Source organism: Triturus cristatus, chromosome 6 (assembly GCF_964204655.1).
Source record: "Triturus cristatus chromosome 6, aTriCri1.1, whole genome shotgun sequence".
Classification (NCBI taxonomy): domain Eukaryota; kingdom Metazoa; phylum Chordata; class Amphibia; order Caudata; family Salamandridae; genus Triturus; species Triturus cristatus.
In genome coordinates this window covers 589717827-589736077 of record NC_140589.1, presented here as the reverse complement: position 1 = coordinate 589736077, position 18251 = coordinate 589717827, and the positions used below count along the sequence as shown (strand labels likewise).

The 18251-nt window shown below is 46.9% G+C and overlaps 3 pseudogenes; all 3 read right to left on the bottom strand.

Moving 5' to 3' along the window:
* Positions 1-54: 54 nt before the first annotated feature.
* On the bottom strand, positions 55-225 carry LOC146817520 (U2 spliceosomal RNA; annotated as a pseudogene).
* A 13257-nt stretch (positions 226-13482) lies between these two features.
* On the bottom strand, positions 13483-13565 carry LOC146817519 (U2 spliceosomal RNA; annotated as a pseudogene).
* A 988-nt stretch (positions 13566-14553) lies between these two features.
* LOC146817518 (U2 spliceosomal RNA) lies at positions 14554-14729 on the bottom strand (annotated as a pseudogene).
* Between the last annotated feature and the right edge of the window lie 3522 nt (positions 14730-18251).

The following is an 18251-nucleotide window of genomic DNA, read 5'->3' as shown; positions in this document are numbered from 1 at the left end:
GCTACTTTCGTTTTCTCATCTATCTTTCAACAGCATTGTTTTCCCCGGGTGGGGAAGTGCACCATTCCTGGAGGTACTGCAATACCTCCAGGAAGGAGTGGACAGAGCAAGCTCCTATTCCATCTCCCTGTTCCAAAAATCAATTTAATATATGGTCCCCAGATAGTGGACGTATCAGATATTAAACTGATAAGAACAGATTTTTTATTTTTTTTGTAAAAATATACTTTATTGATAAAATGTGTTTGGTTTACATATACAGTTTAACCAATCCCATTCAGGGTGGTGTACATTTGAAACTGTCTAGGTGATGCACGCAGGCAAAAACCTATCAGTTTTCCCATCAAGATGTGTGTTACATATATTTTAATGTCTACATAGTAAAAGCTTATCATTTTTCCCAATGCAATATTGAGGTATTTTTACAGTTTGCGTAAAAAAGCTCCAAAGTTTCTCGCTGTCCATACACTTTTTGCATTGTTTCGTCTGAGATTGGTAGCCTTCTTTTCTTTTCCCTTCTTTTTAAGTATTTGGCTATTTGTCTCCCTGAGTGTCTTTTTGTCTCTCTTTCTGGTGTCTATGTCTTTATTGTGGTTTCTGAATCTGACTCTGAGTCTGATAGGTTGCTTTTGTTTAGTGATACTTCTGTTTCTGAGAATATTGCTTTTTTGTCTTCCTTTTTGGCTATTCCCTTGCCTTCTTCCTCCTCCTCCATTTTTTGGTCATAGGTATGTCGGCGCCGCAAAGAATTTACACATTAGTTTCCTATTTTCTAATTATATGACGGTGCTGCAAGGTGTAGAGAACCACAAACTCTACAGGAGGAAGCAAAGCTTGGCACAAATTATTTCAAATCCCCAGCACACGTAAATATGAAAATTCTAACGTTTTTTTTGTTTGTAAGTAGCAAATACAGTAGACAAAACAAATTGAAGAATCATGCGTCAAGTCTTCTTCTTTTTCTTTTATTCAAGAAGCTTTCATGAGGAACATCACAGCTACAGCCAACACGTGTTTCGTCGTTTTAGGGATAGTAGTCCCACGACTTCCTCAAGGCTGTACAAGTAAAAGACAGTAGTAAAAACCAATACATGGCATCAAGAACTTCAACAAAGAGGGTTTCCCATCGTTAATGTGTCACCGTCATACTCCGGAGAGAGAAAGACTAAAATATAAGCATTTGTAATGTATTTCATTCACAGATCTCACAAACAGAGTAAGTTAAAAAGCGAAATGTCAAGTCGAAATCTGAACAGACTATGACCCGAAAAGATGGAGAGAGAAATGAAAACAAACGTGACAGTATTCAAAATACACATTCTCGTAATTTAAGTGAGAGTATGTAAAAGACTGTTCCTTTACACCGTAAAGTAGTGCGCCTCAAATATGCATGCAAAACCGTGATGCCTGTCACATCCATAAATCCACCAAGACCAAACATATTTACCTAGTCTCTTATTCAGTTATGAATCTGTTGAGTATAAATGAGAAAGGCAAAAATAGAAGAAACCGTATCAGAATGTGTCCAACGAGTTGTGGTTAAGTCTAAGAAGCCGTGTTTGTGAGCAAGACAAACAACCTACTTGAAGTGTGGTACAAATTCCAGACCACACAGGGGTCTATTCTCGGACGGGGATAAATCAAAACCTCTCATTTATGATTCCACGTAACGCGTAACTCCGCAGTAGTCTGTAAAGTATGAAAAGAGGCCCGTGATTGCTCGTATGGAGTACAGGTCCCATCAGTAACAAATAATATCCACAATTTATTTCTTCACTCTTTCACCACCGATGTCTACGTAGACTAAATAAAATGCACCCAAAGTCTAACAACATTCATACAACAGAGTTGGTTACTCCAAATCAACGAGGCTAGTTATCACTAAGAATTACCAAATTATAGATCCGTATCACTACACATAGTCAGTGTATCCTCTTACCTATCGGTATGAATGTATGTATCAGTCCACCGTCCTCACAATCAAAATGTGCAGCCTAGCCGAGTACAGCCGCCCGTGTCTCGAGTGTCTTCGTTAATGCCTTGGAAACCCACTCGGCGGATAACACTTCCTGCTGACGCTAACGTGTTGCGTCAGAGTCATAAAGCTAAAGAAAAGACTGTCGTCCTCTCAATCCAATATTTTGTATGTTCATTTGAATCTCCAGCTCCATTATTTACAAATATAAGTGACTGTGAAAATGATTTCAATCTTCAAATTACTCAAAATTGAAAAGAAATCCAATTCTTAATCAAGACGTGCAAATCATGTGTACGCGTCCCGTAGTAACAAGATCGTCTCTGATTTGCCTTTCATAATAATCTCACATGTGTCTTCAAATCTCACAATCAGGATGTGGAAAAGTGAGAATACATTGTGAAATGACAGGACTAACCTAACTCGCCGTTTTTTAATAGTGTCGCGTGTGTCCCAGGTATCATGCCCTTAAAACTCTCCATTATTTACGGTCATTACAATAATATTCTTAAAACCTTAATATTTGAAATGTTCATTCATGTTATATGCATTATGCCACATTATGATATCAAAATTAAAGATAAAGTTATACAAACAGTAGAACATAGACATCAAACATCCTATGTATATTCCACCAATTGATTTTCCTTATTAGGTCAAAGTCAAATCGTGGTCGTTTTGCCCACTATTGTGTACAGTGACTTGTATTCCATCACAGTATGCCTTTGATCAGGGATGATTCTCATAATTGAAAAAAACTGAACACAGACATCTTACCTGCCTAGGAAGTAATGTAGCTCATGATCAATATTTAAGCCATACTCTGTGCTCCTAAATTTCAAAATCCATAGTGCTTCCTTTCGTCTTAATGTCAATTCCCTATTTCCACCCCTTGGGTGTCTGGGTATGTGCTCAATTCCGTAAAATTTAAATCATCTATTGATAGTTTGTTCTGAACAGATGGATATGTGTGCTGCTATGGGGTATCTCATGTCCCCATTTTTAACCGCCCGCATGTGTTCCCTGATTCTGTCTCGTAGGGGCCTGATAGTACTGCCAATGTATCTCTTACTGCACTTACACTCTATGGCATAGATTACAAATTTGGTGAGACATGTAATATTGGTCCTGATTTTGTATGTCTTCCCACCAGGGCCTTGGAATTCAGTGATCCTTGAGTGTGCCCACTTGCATGCCATGCAACGTCCACAGCCAGAAAAACCACATGAGTGTTGGGTCAGCCAGTTGTCTCTATTCCTAGGTGTGGGATAACTGGGGCTCAGTATGTTTTTTAGTGAAAGACCTCGTCTATAGGTGATGTCTGGTTTGTCTGAAATGGCTTCTCTCAGGGATTTGTCTGCCTTCAGTAGGTGCCAATGTTTGTTGAGGCTCCGTTTAAGTACCCCTTACCAGTTATTGAAACCAGTAACAATCCTTATCTTGTTCTCGTCTTTATTAACCACTGTTCGTTCTTTCAGAGTGTCAGCCCTTTTGACTACATCAATCCTGTGTTCAGCCCTCCTCAAAATCTCTTGGTTATACCCTCTGTTCTTGAATCTAGCAAGGGTACCCTTTTTCTGAGTCTCAAAATCACTATCTACACTGCAGTTGCGTCTCACCCTCACTAATTCCCCATAGGGGATGGAGCGTATCTGGTGCTGTGGGTGTGAGCTAGATGCGTGGAGTAGAGAGTTGCATGCTGTTTCTTTTCTAAACAGTCTACTCTGTAAGCACTTATCTCTCACATAGAATTCAACATCTAAAAATGAGATTTTGTCTCTGCTCTGTTCAGAAGTGAAATGAAAATTATATTCATTTGAATTAAGATGTCTGATGAAGTCCGTAAGTTTGGTCTGCGACCCTGTCCATATCATAAGACGGTCGTCTATGTATCTTCCCCAGTAAAGTATGGAGTCATTCCATTCAGTGCCCAATGGGCCCCAGATTATCGTCGCCTCGAACCATCCCATGAAGAGATTACCGTACGAGGGAGAAAACCTGGAACCCATTGCGACACCTTGTTTTTGTCTATACCAATTCTCTTGGAATAAAAATACATTGTTGTCCAGTAACAGTGCCACCATCTCCATTAGCATTTCAGTGTGACTCCAAGCATTCGCTGATCTGTTATTTAGCATTCTTCTGACAGCCATCATCCCCACTTCTCTTTTGATGCTGGTGTATAGTGCCGTGACATCAAGGGTCACCAAAATAATATCATCATCCCAGTTAAAGTCAGCTAATGTGCTAAGAATGTGTTTGGTGTCTCCGATGTATGATGGAAGGTTTATCACCATAGGTTTGAGAAATGTGTTCACATACTCGGATATTCTCTCAGTAGGACCCCCAATGCCCGATATAATGGGTCTTCCTGGGGGAAAAGGTAGTGCTTTATGAATCTTAGGTAGCGTGTATAGGCATGGGAATCTTGGCCTGTCTACTCTCAAAAAGGTCAGTTCATTGTCATCAATCAGGCCCTGTCCATGCCAGCGTTTAAGGTGTGTGTTGATATGGTCCGTGAGGACCCAAATCGGGTTAGTCTGGAGTGGCTCATAACATTCTTGATCGGCAAGTTGTGAGAGGATTTCATTGTTGTAGTCTGTACTGTGCATAATAACCATGTTACCGCCCTTGTCTGCCTCTCGTATAGTGATGTCATTGTTAGTGCTTAGCTCTTTTAAGGCAGCACGTTCTTTAACAGATAGGTTGTCTTACTTGATATTGGATATAGTGTTCCTATCGTCATGTTTGTCTAGATCTGCTAGTACCATTATGTGGCATATATCAATATTATTCCCAGCAGCCAACTTCGGAGTCCATTTGGACTTTTCTTTTAGGTTGCTAGAAATATTGTAATCAGTAGTTATATCTAAGTCTCTCATAATCTCATCCGCAGTCATCACTTCATCTTCACACTCAGTTATTGATAAAAGCAGTCTAGTATCTAAAATGTCTTGTATAGAGTTAACATCCAACGAAGACCTACCCAAATGCTTGTTCATGCTTTTATTTCCAACATTTGTAGACTCAAAATGTTTCTTCAATTTTAGACGCCTGATAAATTTAAACAGGTCAATCTTGACATCACATACATTTCCAAAAGTTTTCGGGCAAAAACTCATTGCCCTGGTTAAAACAGAAAAAGCATCCTCTGAAAGTTGTGTGTCAGTCATATTGATTATGTTTACATTGTCTATTTCCTCCGGTCCCAGGACCTGGTCCTGACCCCTGGAAGTTCTTCTGCCCGTACCTCCTCTCTTACCCCTCCTGGTTTTTCTCCTTGAGGTGGTCGCCTGTACTCTTTGTTGCCTTTCTTGATCCTCGCCACCTCTAATAAAAAAACTGTTCCCAATGTTAGAGGCATTGCTATTCTCCTCTAATTCGCTACCACTAGTGTGTGTTGTATTTAGAGAGGTGGAGCTGGAACCTATAGAGCCGCTATCAGTGTTAGTCTGTTGTTGGGTTTTGGGTATCAGGTGGTCATACTTCCTCGCGAACGTGAAGATGCGGCCTTTGCAATAATCATGTTCATCCCTTCTTAGTTTCCGAGCCTTACGTATTTTAATATCCGAAACGTGGCGTTCAATGATGTCATTTAGGATGGCATAATTCTTAAACGTGCCTTCCTGTATATTCAGGTCTTTAATTTCTGATTCTAACACGTCTATGTCCTTCTGTAACTGCATAACCTTTCTCTCACAATTCTCTATCAGAATACCCATGAGTTTGTTTGAGTTGTTGCTCAATTCTTTCTCCCACTCTATTAATAGGTCCGCTTCAAGATCCTCATAAGTAGGGAGGATTTGCGACCTCAAACCCCTCGGAATCCTTTTGAGCTTGATATATTGTTTCAAGGTGGCAGCGTCCCACCACCGTGATAGTTCATTTCTCTTCAATTTCTCCAATCTAATAAATTTCTCCCTTAAACCCTCTTTTCTAGAGGTTGGTCCACCTTGTAGAAGTGTGTTTAGAGGTGCGTTATTTGCAATGTTACTGAAAAGGTCTTCTGCCTCTTTGTCCCTATTAGGTCTGTCTCTTATACTAGAAGTCATAGTGTCTCAAGGGCTGCCACCTATTTATAACAGTTTTCAGACAGCTATGTGGTATTGGTCATAGGTATGTCGGCGCCGCAAAGAATTTACACATTAGTTTCCTATTTTCTAATTATATGACGGTGCTGCAAGGTGTAGAGAACCACAAACTCTACAGGAGGAAGCAAAGCTTGGCACAAATTATTTCAAATCCCCAGCACACGTAAATATGAAAATTCTAACGTTTTTTTTGTTTGTAAGTAGCAAAATACAGTAGACAAAACAAATTGAAGAATCATGCGTCAAGTCTTCTTCTTTTTCTTTTATTCAAGAAGCTTTTATGAGGAACATCACAGCTACAGCCAACACGTGTTTCGTCGTTTTAGGGATAGTAGTCCCACGACTTCCTCAAGGCTGTACAAGTAAAAGACAGTAGTAAAAACCCATACATGGCATCAAGAACTTCAACAAAGAGGGTTTCCCATCGTTAATGTGTCAACGTCATACTCCGGAGAGAGAGAGAGACTAAAATATCAGCATTTGTAATGTATTTCAATCACAGATCTCACAAACAGAGTAAGTTAAAAAGCGAAATGTCAAGTCGAAATCTGAACAGACTATGACCCGAAAAGATGGAGAGAGAAAGGAAAACAAACGTGACAGTATTCAAAATACACATTCTCGTAATTTAAGTGAGAGTATGTAAAAGACCGTTCCTTTACACCGTAAAGTAGTGCGCCTCAAATATGCATGCAAACCCGTGATGCCTGTCACATCCATAAATCCACCAAGACCAAACATATTTACCTAGTCTCTTATTCAGTTATGACTCTGAGTATAAATGAGAGAGGCAAAAATAGAAGAAACCATATCAGAAAGTGTCCAACGAGTTGTGGTTAAGTCTAAGAAGCCGTGTTTGTGAGCAAGACAAATAATCTACTTGAAGTGTGGTACAAATTCCAAACCACACAGGGGTCTATTCTCGGACGGGGATAAATCAAAACCTCTCATTTATGCTTCCACGTAACGCGTAAGTCCGCAGTAGTCTGTAAAGTATGAAAAGAGGCCCGTGATTGCTCGTATGGAGTACAGGTCCCATCAGTAACAAATAATATCCACAATTTCTTTCTTCACTCTTTCACCACCGATGTCTACGTAGACTAAATAAAATGCGCCCAAAGTCTAACAACATTCATACAACAGAGTTGGTTACTCCAAATCAACTAGGCTAGTTATCACTAAGAATTACCAAGTTATAGATCCGTATCACTACACATAGTCAGTGTATCTTCTTACCTATCGGTATGAATGTATGTATCAGTCAGCTAGAAAGCAAAAGAAAGGAAGGGCTACTCTTTATTCGGGCCTATATAAGTGCCAATCCGACTGATGCCCGGTGGCGGGGCAGTATACTATTATCTTCAGGTGATCCTTTCCAGTCTGAGAAGTGCCACAGAGCTCGAGCCTGGGGTATCCCATAGCGAGCATCATCAATGTGGACATACGTGTGCATTTTGTCCATGCAAATGTTCCTGCATGCAGCGGGGTGCAGCATCTTGTGGTTGAAGAGGAGTGTGTTGCGGGCTTCCCATAGGGTTTTTTTACCACAGTTTAAGATGCGCCACGCTGTTAGGAGGTATGGATCTGGCAAAGTCCATCCATACTGCACCATTTCAAATGTCAAGGTTGGAATATGAGCAATGTTCTGGAGGAAAGGCATCAGCAGGGCCCAAAAGGCTCGGGCGTGTGCGCATGTCCAGAACAGGTGGTAAACAGTCTCTGCATGTAGGCAGGAGTCCCTGGGGCACTGGTCAGAAGGGGCCAGTCCCCTGCGGTGTTGGAAGGTCTTTACTGGCAAACAGGTGTGGGCACTGAGCCAGGCGAGATCTCGTTGGCTGTGAGACAGACTGCGATGACCCACCAGCTCCCAGACCGCAGAAGACTGCCGCTCCGAAAAAGGGCCCAGGAGGGTGGTTTGTTCCAGGTTTTCCAAAACAACTTTGAGCTGCTTTGCGTGGCGGCAGGCCGCAGGAGACATGGTTTTAATGTTCAAAGTGTCCATAAATTGCAATAAAGCTGTGTAATAGGTCGGTACATTTTGTGCAAAGGGGGTGAGGTTGATGGGTCTAAACAAGCCAACATGCCTGAAAGGAGCCCCCACATAATACTTAACATAGGAAGCTGCATGCGATGGTATGGCCGTCTCAAGTCTAGTAACTGTATGACAGAAAATTTTGGACATTAGAAATGTGTACACATTAGGCATGCCTTTCCCGCCCTTCCGCCAATTCTTACAAACTTTCGTTCGGCCCAGTTTCTCCATTCTTGAACCGCACAAAAACGTAAAAAGCAGTTTGGTGCATTTTGCCAAGGTGGGTGTGGGCGGCGGGTAGATCATGGCAAGGTACAACATCAATGGTAGGAGCACAGCTTTTATAATTAACACTTTGCCTTCGAGGGTGAGCGTGCGTGTGGACCACAGGGCAATCTTTTTCGCCATCTTACCATGCACCTCATCCCAATTTTGGTGGATTGGCACCTGCTCTGCAAAAAACACCCCTAGGAGTTTGGTGGGATCAGTGGTGACTGGTACCTGTAGAGCGGCCAACGTATCCCATGGGCCCATTTTTAGACATATACATTTGTCAACATTCAATCTTAAACCAGAAACCTCCTGAAAGATGGATGTTTGAGTAAGGGATCTACGGACAGATGACGTGTCTGTACAAAGAATGGTAACGTCATCCATGTACGCCACCAGTATTGCCTGTGTTCCGGCTCCCCCCGGCACAAAGACCCCGTGGATGATTTTGTCCTTCCTCAGGTGACAGAGGAATGGCTCCAGCGCACAGACTAATAAAGCAGGAGACAGGGGGCACCCTTGGCGCACCCCGGACAGGATGGAGAACGGTCGGGTGTGGTAACCATTAATACTCACCACGCTATTTGCCTTAGCATACAGAGTGCGCAACATGGTTAGTACTGCTTCGGGTACCTTGAGGCATTGTTACAGCTGCAAAGAGAAAGGCATGAGACACCCTATCGAAAGCTTTCTGAAAGTCTAAACTCAGGATTCCTAGAGACAGATGTCGTTCAGCATAATATTGCATCACATCCCTAAGGGTGGTAAGACTGTCCACAATAGACCGCCCTTTCACAGCGCATGTTTGATCAGTATGCAAGATAAAACCTAGAATAGTGCGAAATCTGCGTGCCAACACTTTTGATACCAGTTTGTAGTCAGTGTTGAGTAAGGAAATAGGCCTCCAGTTCTGCAAAGAGGTCACCTCGCCTTCTTTGTAGAGCAACACAATAATACCTGCGGAAAACTCGGAAGTAAAGCTATTAAGTGAAAAGGAAGAAGTTACCATTTCCAGAAAGTCCCCACAAATGAGGTCCCAGAAAGTCCTGTAGTACTCCCAGGGCAGACCATCAGGGCCCGGGCTGGAGCCGGGGGGTGGGGGGGGGGGGCTGTGCTCAGTGCTGCAAGGAACTCCTCTCCAGTGAAGGGGCCTTCCAGGTATTCCTGGTGTTCCCTATTGAGGCCGATATCTGCAGCCCTGCAGTACGAGGTGATATCTGCAAGTAAAGGGGGGTTAGTGGGCGCAGCATACAAGTCTTGATAAAAGGCACAAGCAAATTCCTGACAAGCAGAGACTCCATGGCGACTCACACCACCGGCATCTTGTAGGGTAGTAAGTAGCGTGTGTTAGCCCTGGGCCTTCTTAAAAAAGAAAGAGGTACACTTTTCATCTTCTGTGAACTGTTTCACTCGCGATTGGAACATAATGGTTTTACTCTTGTGTGCCAACCATGTCGACATGTCTCTTTTGATGATGCACACATCCTCTACAACATTTTTTCCCGCCGCCCCCAATTGTTGAACCAACACCAAGTGATTCTGCAGGGCGCGGAACTCTTTCCATTCTGCCTGGCGCAGCAGGCGACCTTGCTCCTGAAAAAACAAACGTGTTTTTGTCTTCACCCACTTCCACCACTGGTACAGGGAAGGAAACCGTGTTTTTAAAGCAACCCATTTAACATACTGTTTACGGTATTTGGCAGTGATGGTCGGGATTCGCAAAAGGTGGCTGCCAAGTTTCCAGGACTCCGGGCCCCTTTGCGGGCGTTGCAGGGTGTTGACAGAAACACGCAGCAGTTGGTGGTCGGAGAAAGGCACCGGCTCTAGAGAGCAGGAGGTGGTCTTTAGGGCATTGGAGGCAAAAACATTGTCTAGCCGGGATCTAACTTTTCCATGGTCGGCCTCCCAGGTGAAGCCAGTGCCTGGTGGGAAGCAGTGCCTATATGTGTCATACATGCTCAGATCATTTACCATTTTAGTGAGTAGGTGCGAAGTAGTATCCAGCGTGTAACTAGATGCCAGCCCTTGACGGTCTTTTGCATGCAGAATGCAATTAAAATCACCCACTAACAGTAACGGGGTTACACCTGTAAGAAAAGGCTTAACAAGGTTGAACAGTTCTGCCCGAGCCCGCTTGTGCGGGGATGCATACACATTGCACACCCGGAGTGGTATACCATCCATCAAAAGTGAGAGCAAGACTGCCCGCCCAGGGTCCAGCACTCGTTCATCAAGTACCTGCCGATGTTGGCGCTGGAACAGTACCGCTACTCCGTCATTTTTCCCAGGGCCGCCGGACCAGACCGATGGGCCAGCAGGCCAGAGAGCCTGAAGTGAGGTGTAGCGGGGCTGGAAAGGTATGTGGCACTCCTGCAAACAAATCACATCAGCCTGCACATTTTTACAAAAGTCAAGTACCATTGATCTCGTGAGGGCGGTGTTCATGCCCCTCACGTTACAGGAAGCAATGGTGACTGCCATTAGGACATAAATAAGGAGGACAATAACCATGTCTATTTGCGTGGAAAGGTCGCGCCTACACCTTCTAGCGCGCTGTCTTGTAACACCAAAACATCATCCGAAGGGGGGTGAAGAACCTGTGTTAGTAGCGCCTCTAGGTGTGGGGTGGCCTCCAGATCCGGAGCCTGGCTATCTGAAAGCCCAATCGCTTGTGGCACGTCTAAAGAACCCTCCTCGGAGTCCGAGAGGGAGGTGAGGGGTGCGTATTTGTTCCCCTTGAGGCCCCTGTCTAGAGAGGACACGCGTCTGCGCGTTTTGACAGAGGAGGGTTGGTCACACGCATGCCTTGTCTCTCTGCTCTTGCGCTTATGGGATGCATACATTTTCCATCCACTGTGGTCCATACTTGCATTATCCTCTTTTGCCGCCACTCGCTTTGGGGTCACAACCGTACCCACCGCTGCCAGTCTCGCATCACGCACAACTTGTTCTACAGCGCTGTCCACAACATCCGTTACACTCTCAACCACTACACCAGGACTTTCCGAGTCTGGAACCGTCATGAGACTCTGCCCAGGGTAGGGGGGGAAATCTTTTGCAACGGATGCAGTACCTGCAGAAGGGGGGGGGGCGAGCCTTCCCTGCGCGTGCAGCCCTACGCACCATCGCGCTCTGCCTTAAGCGCGCCGCCTCCACCTGCTCCGCTAACTCTTCAACGCAGGGGCCATGCACTATGTGCTCTTCTAAATCAACCTCTGCTCCAGGGTGTGAGTCAGGGGGGACCTCAACTAGCGCTTCCCCGTCCTCTGGGCCTGTAGGTGCCCCACATCTCCGTATCTCTACACCATCTATTACCCCTAACACTTCTGAGTCAGAGGGATCTGTGCAAGGCTAGGGGGCTGCGGGGACCGCTGGTGAACCTCCTGGGTCTGTATTCGGTGCCGCATGCGGGGGGGGTGGTAAGGCACACCCGCTTAAGAGGCGCAGAACTTTTTCCTAGGGCAGGCTCTAAAAAGATGTTGCTCACTACCGCATAAGTTACACTTTTTCGGTACCGTACATTCTGGCGCTCTGTGATCCTGGCTTCCGCAGTTGCGACAGGCCTGTCCGGAATACTGTTCTTTTGCGTGTCCGAACTGTTGCCACATTCTGCAGAAGAGCGGCTGCCCACAATAGACAAGGAAACCTTTATTTGCTCCCAGGGTGAAGGCCTGGGGGGGGGGGTGCGCTAAACCCCGGACCCCATGTGATCTTCCTTAAAGGTGACTAGGTACTTCCGTTTGCAATTCCAGATACCACACACGTTTTTAATCTTTTGTCCCCCCTGGACTGTGGCGCAGTACCTAGACAAGAATACCTCAAAGGGTGGGTCTGTGTAGGGGTTATACATATGCACAATAAGCACCACATCTTTTGGGCGAACAGAGGGGTGAACTTAAGCCCTTCAAAGACAGTCTGCTCTCTGCGTTCAGCTACGATGCGCAGGACCTCTTTGCATATAGAATCACTGGAAAAGGTCACATCAAATAAACCTCTCTGAGAGAAATCTTGCATACATTCAATTGTGCGTTCAGAGATTGCACATTCCTTCTTTAAAACCTCCTCTACTAAAAACAAAACATTTTTCTCTTTGCGGAAATCTTCCGTGATATCAACCCAAACTGAGTTCGGTATGTAATCATTCAGCCGTACAGCCCCTGCCATTACTGGAAAGGTGGCCATGGTGATAATTAGTGGCCCGGGCACCCCCCCCCCCCCCACGGGCCTGCTAGGCAGGTGGTGACAGTAGAGCAAGTCATAGTAGCAAAAATTACGGGGCTTCTGGCAGGAGGCACAATAGGGGGAGGACGCGGGCAGGCAGCCGCCACTGCGCCTGCTCTAGATTGAGCCCTCCTCCTTACGTGAAATGAGGGCAACACAGTTCTGAAAGAGAAAAGGGGCCGTGGCTGGGGGAGCGGCAATCTGCACTGCTCCAGGACCCGCCATCCCCTGGAAATACTCCGGGACAGTCAAATTAGGAAACGGTGGAACAGATGGCCTCCGTGGAGCGCAGGCCAGCTTACCTCTGTTTAAAAGGTCAAATGTATCAACTGGCTCCTGGAGGGAGCCGCCGCTGAGCGCTCCGCGAAAGCAGCTGGTGCCGCGGGGGATCTGCCCCCGCTTTCTCCTCTCAAGTCCTCCGATGCATACGTGTAGCTCACCAGGGGGATGGTGGAAGGTCCCGATGACCAGCCGGGCAGCAGGTGCAGTGACGATTTGGCCCAGGCCCCTGACCTCCGCCCCGAGAGCTTGGCAGGGGCCACTCAGGAGGCCTCGGGCACCGTCGGTCATCCACAAAGCTCCGTAGATCTGCTCAGCTCTCGAACCTGGAACCAGATGCCCCTCAGCATCAGGGATTGCAGCCTGGTTCCGGTCAAGCCAGGTGCCGCAGGCCCGGCCCGGCCCGTCCGTGTCAGGAGCACCTGTCAGCAAAAGCGATAGCCTGCCCACCCTTCCCAGAGACGCAGCCTTGCCCCGGTCAAGCCAGGGAGCGAAGGCCCAGCCCCTTAGGTCAGGCACAGCACGCAGTGACCCGCGTCCGAAGCACCGTCCCCCCTAGTAGCGCAGCCTGGCTCCGGTCACGCCAGAGTACGCAGGCCCAGCCGTTCACGGATCAGGCGTCCCCGCTCAACCCTCAGCACGAACAAGCATAGAACAGATACTACACTTGATCTTAGCCAAAAGGCCGAGAAGCGATAACCAGAATGGTGCCAGAATTCTCACCTCCCGAAGCAATCTCCCTGGCTGACCCGGACCGGGGTCTTCCCTTGCACCGTCGCTTGAGCCACATTCGCTTCTTATTCTGACTCCTAGCGAGAGCTCAGCACGTGCCCATAGAAAGGAGGCCCTGGCCTCGGGCCTTCTCCCTGCTCCCAGAGTCCTCCTCGGCTGGCGCCTCATTAGGCATCACTTAGCATACCCACGTTGTCCTCTTTCTAGTATTTGCATGCCCCGCCCCTTCCTGTCCAATGCTTCCAGCCGGCTGGCCGGAAAGCCTGGCAGCCGGGGGATGCTGTGAATCAGGCCAGGATGCCCTGGACAACTCCCCGAAAGGAAGTGGCCGGCGCCTCGCCCTCGCCTGCCCGGGACACTGCTCCCCTGCAGCCAAAGGCCTATAGATAAGGCGTGGCCGTTCGTAGCCGTTCGGGGACGGGCGGGGCTGGCAAAGAAGGAAAAGGACTCTGTATTTTTCTTCTTTGCTCAGAGAAGCCAAGTGCAGTGTCCACTTCTCTCTCTCTCTCTCCCTCCCTCCCTCCCTCCCTCTCTCCCTCTCTCCCTCTCTCCCTCCCTCTCTCTCTCTCTCTCTCCTCGTCTCTTTCTGTCTCTACCTCGATCCTACTGACTTGCTGGAAAACTTCCTCCATTCGTTCCCCAGTGAAATGGATCCAAAAACGAATGAAACTCTGTTGCTGGAAAAGCAGTCTCCTTCTGACATTTTTCTCTTTCAAAGTGCTGCGTCTGGATGGAGAAGGAAATAAAAATAAAAGAAAGTTCCAGAAAACGTAAAAAATACATAAATAAATAAATAAATAAATAACGCGGGCTGGCGGCAGATAAATAAGACAGGGTGACCAGGGTAGTTTTATTCTGACACAAACAAAGTAGTGCCACTTTACAGGGTTTGGTAGTGAAGCGCTACTTTCGTTTTCTCATCTATCTTTCAACAGCATTGTTTTCCCCGGGTGGGGAAGTGCACCATTCCTGGAGGTACTGCAATACCAGGTTGATGCATGGAGTGGACAGAGCAAGCTCCTATTCCATCTCCCTGTTCCAAAAATCAATTTAATATATGGTCCCCAGATAGAGGACGTATCAGATATTAAACTGATAATAACAGATTTTTTTTGTTTTGAAAACCTTTATTATTATTAAAGGTACATATACAGAGTATTTACAAACAAAATGCTTCTTCCGGTTGCTGTGTTACAAAAGCAGGAGGAGTTTCACAATAATAAGCGCTTACATGTATAACAGGTTTTACAAGTGCCAATCCGTTTTGTACCCGGTGGCAGGGTATTATGATGACTTCGTCGTCCGGTGACCCACTTTTTACAGTCTGTGAGGTGCCACAGAGCTCTAGCCTGGGGTGTCCCATGGCGAGCATTATCAATGTGGACCCACGTGGGTTTATATCACTGTCTCTAGGCGAACCACCTGTCCTTGTCTGAGAGATGCCACAGAGCTCAAGCCGGGGATGTCCCATAGCGAGCATCATCAATGTGAGCATAATTGTGTATACATCACTGTCCTCAGGTGAGCCAACCTTTCCAGTCTGAAAAGTGACACAGAGCTCGAGCCTGGGTTGCCCCATAGCGAGCATCGTCAATGTGGACATACGTGTGCATCTTGTCCAGGCAAATGTTCCTGCAAGTGACGGGGTGCAGCGCCTTATGATGGAAAAGGAGGGTGTTGCGGGCTTCCCATAATGTTTCCTTACCACAGTTCAGGATACGCCATGCTGTTAAGAGGTACGGCTCCGGCAAAGTCCAGCCGTACAGCACCATTTCAAATGTCAATGATTGAATATGTGCAATGTTCCGGAGGAAGGGCATCAGCAAAGCCCAAAAGGCCCTGGCGTGTGCACATGCCCAAAACAGGTGGTAGACAGTCTCTTCATGCGGGCAGGAGTCTCTGGGGCACCGACCAGTAAGCACCAGACGGCGGTGTTGGAAAGCTTTGCCCGGCAAACGGGCGTGGGCGCTGAGCCAGGCGAGGTCTCGTTGGCTGTGGGCTAGGCTGCGATGGCCCACCAACTCCCAGACTGAGGACGACTGCCGCTCCGAAAAGGGACCCAGGAGGGCTGTTTGGTCCCGGTTCTCCAAGACCACTTTGAGTTGTTTTGCCTGGCGGCGGGCCCCCGGAGGCAATGTTCTGAGGTCCAAAGTGTCCATGAATTTTAACAAAGCAGTATAATAAATTGGTACATTTTGCGCAAAGGGGGTAAGGTTGGTAGGCTTCAACAGTCCAACATGTCGGAAAGGAGCTCCCACATAATATTTAACATATGAGGCTGCATGTGAGGGCGAGACCATCTCGAGCCTAGTAACTGTGTGGCAAAACATCTTGGACATTAGGAAGGTGTGTTCATTAGGCATGCGCTTCCCACCCTTCCGCCAATGTTTACAAACTGTCGTGCGGTCCAGCTTCTCCATTCGGGAACCCCACAGGAACATAAAAAGCAGTTTAGTACATTTGGCTAAGGTGGGTGTGGGCGGGGGGTAGATCATAGCAAGGTACAACATTAATGGCAGTAGCACAGCTTTGATGATCAGCACTTTGCCTTCTAGTGTGAGCGTGCGTGTGGACCACAGGGCGATCTTCGCCATCTTCCCATATACCTCTTCCCAATTCTGTTGGATGGGCGCCTGTTCCGCGAACAGCACCCCTAGGAGTTTGATGGGGTCAGAGGTGACCGGTACCTGTAAAGCGGCTAGATTATCCCATGGGCCCATTTTTAAACATATGCATTTATCAACATTTAAACGCAACCCAGAGACGTCTTGAAAGATGGAGGCCTGGGTGAGAGTCCTCTGGACGGATGCTGCGTCTGTGCAAACAATGGTGACATCATCCATGTATGCCACAAGCTTAGCCTGTGTGCCAGCTCCCCCTGGCACGAAGACTCCGTGGATAATCTTGTCTTTCCTCAGGTGGCAGAGGAAAGGCTCCAAAGCACAGACGAATAAAGCAGGGTACAGAGGGCACCCTTGGCACACCCCAGACAGTATGGGGAATGGTTGTGTGTGATACCCATTAATACTCACCACGCTATTTGCCGTGGCATACATAGTGCGTAACATGGAAAGTACCGCCTCGGGCACTTTGAGGCGTTGTAACGCTGCAAAGAGGAAAGCATGAGACACCCTATCAAAAGCTTTCTGGAAGACTAAGCTCAGAACCCCCAGAGACATATGCCATTCTGCATAGTAGTGTAGCACATCTCTAAGGGTGGTAAGACTGTCTACAATGGATCGCCCTTTCACAGCACATGTTTGGTCGGTATGCAGGATAAAACCTAGGACAGTGCGGAATCTGCGTGCCAATACCTTGGAGACCAACTTATAATCGGTGTTGAGTAAGGAGATAGGCCTCCAGTTCTGTAAGGAGGTCACTTCCCCTTTCTTGTAAAGTAGTACAATAATACCTGCGGAGAACACTGACGTAAAGCTGTTAAGGGAAAAAGCAGAGGTTATCATTTCCATGAAGTCCCCACAAATGAGGTCCCAAAAAGTCTTATAGAACTCCCAAGGCAGACCATCAGGGCCTGGACTTGAATCGGGAGGGGCTGTGCTTAGCGTTGCAAGGAACTCCTCTCCGGTGAAAGGACCTTCTAGGTACTCCTGTTGTTCCCTGTTGAGGCCTACATCTGCTGCCCTGCAGTATGAGTCGATATCTGCAAATAAAGGGGGGTTAGCAGGTGCAGCGCATAAGTCTTGGTAGAAAGCACGAGCAATGTTCTGACAAGCCGAGACCCCCTGTTAACTTACACCATCGGCATCTTGTAGGTTGGTAAGCAATGTGTGTGAGCTTCGGGCCTTCTTAAAAAAGAAGGAAGTGCATTTCTCATCCTCCGTGAACTGTTTCACTCGTGACTGAAACATGATAGCTTTGCTTTTTTTCCCCAACCATGCTGACATTTCTCGTTTAATAGCACGCACATCCTCTACAACATTCTTCCCCGCCCCCCCCAATTCTTGCATCAATACCAAGTGGTTCTGCAGGGTGCGGAACTCTTTCCATTCCGCTTGGCGCAGCAAGCGTCCTTGTGTCTGAAAAAACAAACGTGTTTTTGTTTTTACCCACTTCCTCCATTGGTAAAGAGAAGGAAATCGAGGTTTTAAAATAGACCATTTTGCATATTGTTTTCGGTACTTGGCCGTGATGGCAGGGTTGCGCAAAAGGTGGCTGCCAAGTTTCCAGGACCCCGGGCCCTTTTGCGGGCGCTGCAGGGTGTTAAAAGAAACACGTAATAACTGGTGGTCTGAGAAGGGCACTGGCTCTAATAAGCAGGAGGTAGTTGTAAGAGCATTGGAAGCAAAAACATAGTCCAGCCGGGACCGAACCGCCCCATGATCGGTCTCCCAGGTGAAGCCTGTGCCTGGTGGGAAGCAACTCCTAAATGTATCATACATGCTTAGATCGCCGACCAATTTAGTGAGTAAATGTGAGGTAGCGTCCAGCATGTAGCTAGCCGCCTGCCCTTGGCGGTCTTTGATATGAAGAATGCAGTTAAAATCACCCACTAGTAACAACTGGGTCGCACCTGTAAGAAAAGGTTTAATGAGGTTAAACAGCTCTATCCGTGCCTTTTTGTGTGGGGGGCGTACACATTGCACACCCGCAGCGGTATACCATCCATTTGGAGGGAGAGCAGAACTACCCG